The sequence below is a fragment of the Rhinopithecus bieti genome, unplaced genomic scaffold (assembly GCF_001698545.2).
Source record: "Rhinopithecus bieti isolate Rb0 unplaced genomic scaffold, ASM169854v2 scaffold_5889, whole genome shotgun sequence".
Classification (NCBI taxonomy): Eukaryota; Metazoa; Chordata; class Mammalia; order Primates; family Cercopithecidae; genus Rhinopithecus; species Rhinopithecus bieti.
In genome coordinates, this window is record NW_016805277.1 from 4,041,808 (window position 1) to 4,047,974 (window position 6,167).

A 6,167-nucleotide genomic window follows, 5' to 3' on the forward strand; every position below is an offset into this window, starting at 1 on the left:
ATGGTTTGCATATTATTACAGATTTGTGGAAAACAGTTTTCCTTTCCACGTGGAATTTCTTCAGCCTGCCTTATGATTGCCATGTTTCTGGAGTTCATCTTGTTTTTTAGGCCTTAAGACTGGAAACCCCAGCAGGAAATGGGTTCGTTTAATATTCATAGTTGCAGTGTGGGCCACAAGCGTGTCATAAAACTCTCAAAATAAATTGATAAACACAGAGTGGAGCGTGGGGCAGCATTTTTACAGAGGGATGGGTGCGCAGCTGGCCCCAGCGCCGCCCTCAGTGAGGAAGGAATCTCCTGGTGCAGCCAGGAGTCAGACATGTTCCTCTTCCCAACCCTACCCTCCCCTCTTTGATGCCTAAGGCCCTTCCCTGTGCTCCTGGCTTTGCTTCAGGTGGTTTTGTACTTTTTAAATTTTGTTTTGTTTTTTTTCTTTTAGGCTTCAGCCTAGTGGCTTTAGGTGTCACAAAATCAGATTAACCAGTGCAGTGGCATCCTTCTCAGGGACCTGGGGGATCGCGTTGGTCATTTTGCTCCATTGTATCCGGAGAGCTTGACAGACGTGTGCACTAGGTCAGGAAGCCGCGGCCCTGGCCTGGGAAGGGCAGGTAGGAGAAAAGCCCCCAAACCCCTCCACCCTCAAAGAATAGCCCCGTTGTCCACAGGTTAAGTCAATAACCCGCGGTGAACAGGTCAGAGACTGCCCAGTCCCAGCGTCTGCCCCCAGGGCATTGCCTCCTTTGCCTCCTACACTGAGGCTCCCTGTGGCTCTGTGGCTGCCACAGTTGTGTGGGTTCTACTGGGCCCCTCCCCATCTCAGACAGCACCCACTTTCAGGCTAGGCCTTCCACAGGCTGCTTAAATGAACCACGAAGGCCAGCAAAGCAGCAGCAATGTGCCTGTTCACAGGCCAGCTGGCCCTCCCCACTCCAGCCCTCTAGGGTTGCTGGTTCCGATTTCTGTCGCTGCTGTTAGTGAGGAATTATTTATGTGGCCAATGGGTTTTCTTGATATTTAAGCAGGGCCGTGGCCGAGATCAAGGCTGAGGACCCTCAGAGGGCAGGGGAGGAGGGGCGCAGGAAGGGGCCAGCCCTAGTGAGAGTCAGCCAGGCCCCAAACAGAGCCAGGGGTTCCCCCGGGGGGGGCTCACTTAGGAAGAGCACCATGGACAGCCTGGCAGGGGGTTGCCCTATGCTGAGCGGGCAGCTCTGGAGTAACCACCCGCCTCACTGCAGGAAGAAGGAAACCTGCAAATGAAGCGAAGGTCTCCAGAGGCAGAGCAGAAGCCTCTGGGATGCTACAGCCTCGTCCAGATGCGGGGACCAGGACTGGGGCTCAGAGCAGGCCGCAGGTGCTGGCCATGCCCTTTATCCTGGGCACTCTGCCAGGGCCACATGGAGCGCAGATCCCGGGAGATGGAGATGTCTGAGTGGCGGCTCTCATCTCGGTGTTTCCAGGTGACGTGCTGGCTGCTAGTGTAGAGCACGTAAACCATCTTTTTTTTTTTTTGGTTACTATTTACTCATGCAAAAAATGTGTGAGTTTCTGCCATTTGCAAGAAGCGTGCCAGCTGCAATGAGTCAGCGGGTGGACATGAGTGAGCATGGCCAGACTGTGCCGGGACATGGTGACAGACAGACATGCTTCGAAGGTCACCGTGGGAAGGGACAGGCCCCCAGAGAGAGGTGAGACGGTGCAACGTGAGGGTGAGTTCGGAGTCATCCTCCAGATGTCCTCAAAGTCTTGAGAGGCCCTGCTCTGTGTCACGCACTGCGTGAGGGTTGTGGGCACAGTGGGAGGGACAAGACACCTTCCCTCGAGGACCGTCGGTTCCAGGTACGGGGACAGTAACAGCATAAGATGATGAGTAAGGAAAGAATGCTGGCCATGGAGGGAACTGCTTCCGGGCCCCTCCGTGGGATTTGCCAGGCGTGGACTGAGCGAGGACCTTCTCTGAGGACACCAACTGCTCCAGGAGAGGGAAGAGGTGGGGGCTGAGTGGGGGGCATGGGGCAGGAGGCAGCCACCCACACCTTCCCTCTTTGAACGCTGAGCAGAGGCTCTCAGCAGAGGAGAAAGAAGAGCAGAGGCCAAGATTGGGAAGCCAGACCCGGTGGGGGTCCTCGGCACCATCCACATCCATCTGCAACCTGCCCAGTGCCTGCCTGCCCGCCTGCCTGCCCGTGGTGTGCACAGAGCAGTGTGGTCTGTCCTGGCTTCACAGCGCTGGGCACGACCAGACAAGGATGACAGGGAAAGGGAGGCAGGGACTCAGGGCTGTTGGAGCCAAGCTGAGGAAGAAGGAGCTGGGATGGGAAGCGGGTAGCAGGAACAAGCGTGAGGCCTGTGGTGGAAGGTCCCTGTGGCCTCCGAGGTTGAAGCATTTCACTTGTGTGTCTCACAGCCCAGAAAGGCCAAGCCCGGATCATGGGGGAGAGAGGAGCACCCCCATCTTGGGGCGGGTGAGGAGACACTGGCTCTCTCCACGGCTTCCGGATGGGTCTCCGTCCATTTCACCTGCATCTATGGAACACGATGAAATGCTCCCTCCACTGCCAGGCCTTCTCTTATGAAGCCAGTTTTTTCTAAGTCTAAAAATTAATAGAAAAGGTTCCATAGAAAATCAAGAAAGTAAGTATGTAAAGGTAAAAACAAAAAGCACCAGAAATGCTCTTCAAAGCTGACGTTTTCTTACTCACTTTTTATTAAAACAGGATGAGGCGTCCTGCCTTTTCCAGACTTATCTAGGAAGTGTCCTGCCAGGTCACCAAATGGCAAGCAGAACCGTTAGCTGAAGTTGTCTGCCTAGAATTCCACTGTGGCAACGTTCAGCGTCCCGACTGAACAGCCCCGTGCGGCAGCATGGGGGGGGCGGCGGCAGCATGGTGGGGGCGCAGCAGCATGGGGGGACGCGGCAGCATGGGGGGGTGCGGCAGTATCAGGGGCCCTTTTCTCTTCACGCCATGCAAGGCGCTGTGGAACAGACACCACAGCTCAGCGTAAGACTGTGGCCCCGCCTGACCCAGCTCATCCAGCCCCAGCCTCTCTCACAGTCCCCGGTCCCACGCCAACATTTGCCACTCGATGAGCTATGTCTCCACATTTCAGGAGCTTGCTCTGAGACAGCCTGGCTGTCTGAGAGCCATCAGAGTGGAGACTGGATGCCCGGCCTGGTGCCTGTGGGCCAGCACTGCCTGTGGAGGAGGGGTCTCTGGAGGCCACAGGCAAAGCCACTGAGAGGGATCTTTAAGCAGAGGGCCCCAGACGCCTCCTGGGACCTGCAGGCCTGGCTGCCATGCAGGGTCTGGGAGCTACAGAGAGTAGGGAGCAAAGGGCCGGGAGTGGTGGCTCAAGCCTGTAATCCCAACACTTTGGGAGGCCGAGGCGGGGATCACGAGGTCAGGAGATCAAGACCATCCTGGCCAACACGGTGAAACTCCGTCTCTACTAAAAATACAAAAAATTAGCCGGGCGTGGTGGCGGGCACCTGTAGTCCCAGCTACTCAGGAGGCTGAGGTAGGAGAATGGCGTGAACCCGGGAGGCGGAGGTTGCAGTGAGCAGAGATCGCGCCACTGCACTCCAGCCTGGGTGACAGAGCGAGACTCCGTCTCAAAAAAAAAAAAAAAAAAAAAACAAAAAAAAAAACAAAGAAGGAAAAAAAAGAGTAGGGAGCTGAGTCCCTGGGTTGCCAAGGCAACCCATGGAAGCCCCTGACTTTGAGCAGGACACAGGGCCCTAAGGACAGCCCCAGCCCCTGCAGTGTGGTCTGCAAGGGTGTCATTCATTTTGACCTGGCTGTTGTGGTTTTGGGTGGTATTGTTGTTTGTTTAAAAAGAAAACACATGGACTGCGTATGGCATGAGCAAGTACAGACGTCATTGGGATCGGCTAATGAAAATGACAGAGTACTCTGAAGTGACACTTTACAGGGAGGCTGTGATTTGGGACCAGGCCCAGTGGCATCAGCACACCACCGGCTCGCTGGCATTTCCACTGTGGTCCCTGTTAAACCAGAAAGAACGAAAGTGTGATGGGGAAAAATAAGTACGTGTTTCTTGTAAAACACAGCTCATTTCAAAACTACTGAGAACAAGGTGACAGTTTGAAATTGGGCAGAGCCCCTTGGGACCAGCTGGACCAGGAGGGTCCAATCAGCAATTCCTCAGGGCCAGGAATCTCTCAGACACTCCCAGGCCTGGAAGAAAGTTTCCAGAACCGTTTTTACACAAAGGAACTGCAGATCTGAAATCAGCAAGAAGGTTCAGGACCTGGGCCTGCAGGATTGGAACCACGGGAGTCTCAGATCCTCAAACTAGCTGGGTTTGCTTCAGTTTTCTCAGGTGGGACGGGCCACCCTGGGTTTCCCAGGGTGATGTCCCAACAGCGGAGGTGAGATGTCACAGAATGGAGGATGTGATATGATCTGTACCATGGAATCCAGCAGAAGCTCCAGCACTTAAAAGACAGGAAGCAGTGGAGGGCCTGGATGTCCCAACCTCCATCATTCCCTCTCCTGGAACAGTCCATGTCCTCAGGGAAGGTTCTCACTCAGTCCATGCCTGGCAGATCCCATGGAGATGCCCGGCTGATTCTGGAACAAGGGCTGGAAGATTCTTTCTTCGATCACTGCTGGTGGCCGGAGCTGGCTCAGGAGCCTGGGGCTGGTCAGCTTCTGGGCAGTGGGAAGAGGTAGACTTTGGGCTCCTCGACCCGGCTCACAGCCCCGCCCCGACTGTCCCTGCTGGGCACCCCTGGCTGGGATGTCATTAGCCTGGGCCTCCATTTCTGTTTTCTTTTTTTTTTTTTTTCTGAGACAGAGAATCGCTCTGTCACCCAGGCTCACTGCAACCTCCACCTCCCGGGTTCAAGTGATTCTCCTGCCTCAGCCTCCCGAGTAGCTGGGACTACAGGCACGTGCCACCACGCCCTGCTAATTTTGTATTTTAGTAGAGATGGGGTTTCGCCATGTTGGCCAGGCTGGTCTTGAACTCCTAACCTCAGGTGATCCACCCACCTCGGCCTCCCAAAGTGCTGGGATGACAGGCGTGAGCCACCGTGCCCGGCCTCCATTTCTTTATGCGGCAGTGTGTGGTCCCAGCATCCTTAAGTTGGTGTGAAGTGCAGGTGGGGCAGCTTTGGGGCGGGCCCCAGCGCAGAGGGCCCTGCTGCTGCCCTTGCTCCTGCTGCTGCCCCTGCCCCTGCATTCCTGAGCGGGCCACATGCTAGTCTTCAGGAGTTCTTTTTATTCTTTTAAACCAGGCTTGATTGGCTTAGGGAAAAACAGGAGATGCCATGTACCATGCAGTTAAAAATGAAACTTGGATTAAATCAATATTGAATTCAGGACTGTACTGGCTTCCTAGAGCTGCTGAAATGCAAACTGGGGGCTAAAAACCACAGAGACGTGTCCCCCACAGTTCTGGAAAGTAGAAGCCCGAATGCATGTTGGCAGGCCCGAGCTCCTCTGCAGGCTGTGGGGAAGGACCTGTCCCAGGCCTCTCCAGGCTCCTGGTGGCTGCTGGCAAGCCTTGGTGTCGTGTGGCTTGTAGACGCGTCTCTCCAGGTACTATCTCTGCCTCCATCTCCACGTCTTCCCGCGGCCTCCTTATAACGACAGCAGCCACTGGAATGAGGGTCCGCCCGAATCCAGTCTGACTTCATCTTCATTTAACTGATGATATCTTCAAAGATCCTGTTTCCAAATAAGGTCACATTCTGAGCATCCGGGGGATATGAGTTTCGGGGAGACTCGATTCCACCAACACCAGCATCGAAGAGGGCAGGGCACAGAGAGGAAGCTGAGGCCCAGGGCGCACACACTGATGGTCACCCTTGAAATACCGGCGAGGTCCGGCCAGGCTGCTCTGAGACATGGGCAGAACGGGCACATCTCAATTGCAGGGGCTGAGGGGCAAGGGAGGGTGGAGAGGAGAATCCCAGAACAGCAGACACCAACGAAGCAGTGGGGCTGGGAAAGGACTCCAGGAACAGGGGCGGCACGGAGAGCACACAGTGGGGCGCAGGGCGGGGGATGACATGGGAGAGCACTCAGCGGGGTGCGGTGAGGGGGATGACATGGGAGAGCACTCAGCGGGGTGCGGTGAGGGGACGACATGGGAGAGCACACAGGGGGGTGCGGTGAGGGGGATGACATGGGAGAGCAC

The 6,167-nt window shown here is 55.7% G+C and overlaps 1 long non-coding RNA gene across 2 annotated transcripts in view; it reads left to right on the forward strand.

Annotated features, from left to right (window-relative positions):
• The first annotated feature begins 1,578 nt into the window (after positions 1-1,578).
• Positions 1,579-6,167, forward strand: part of LOC108529609 (uncharacterized) — an 11,667-nt gene continuing 7,078 nt past the window's right edge. Inside the window, exons 1-2 of one of the 2 annotated variants that reach the window (XR_001885593.1) lie at positions 1,579-1,687; positions 2,407-2,633. This is a non-coding gene — a long non-coding RNA (uncharacterized LOC108529609). The remainder of the gene's footprint in view (positions 1,688-2,406; positions 2,634-6,167) is intronic. The other variant, XR_001885594.1, reaches the window with a different exon arrangement.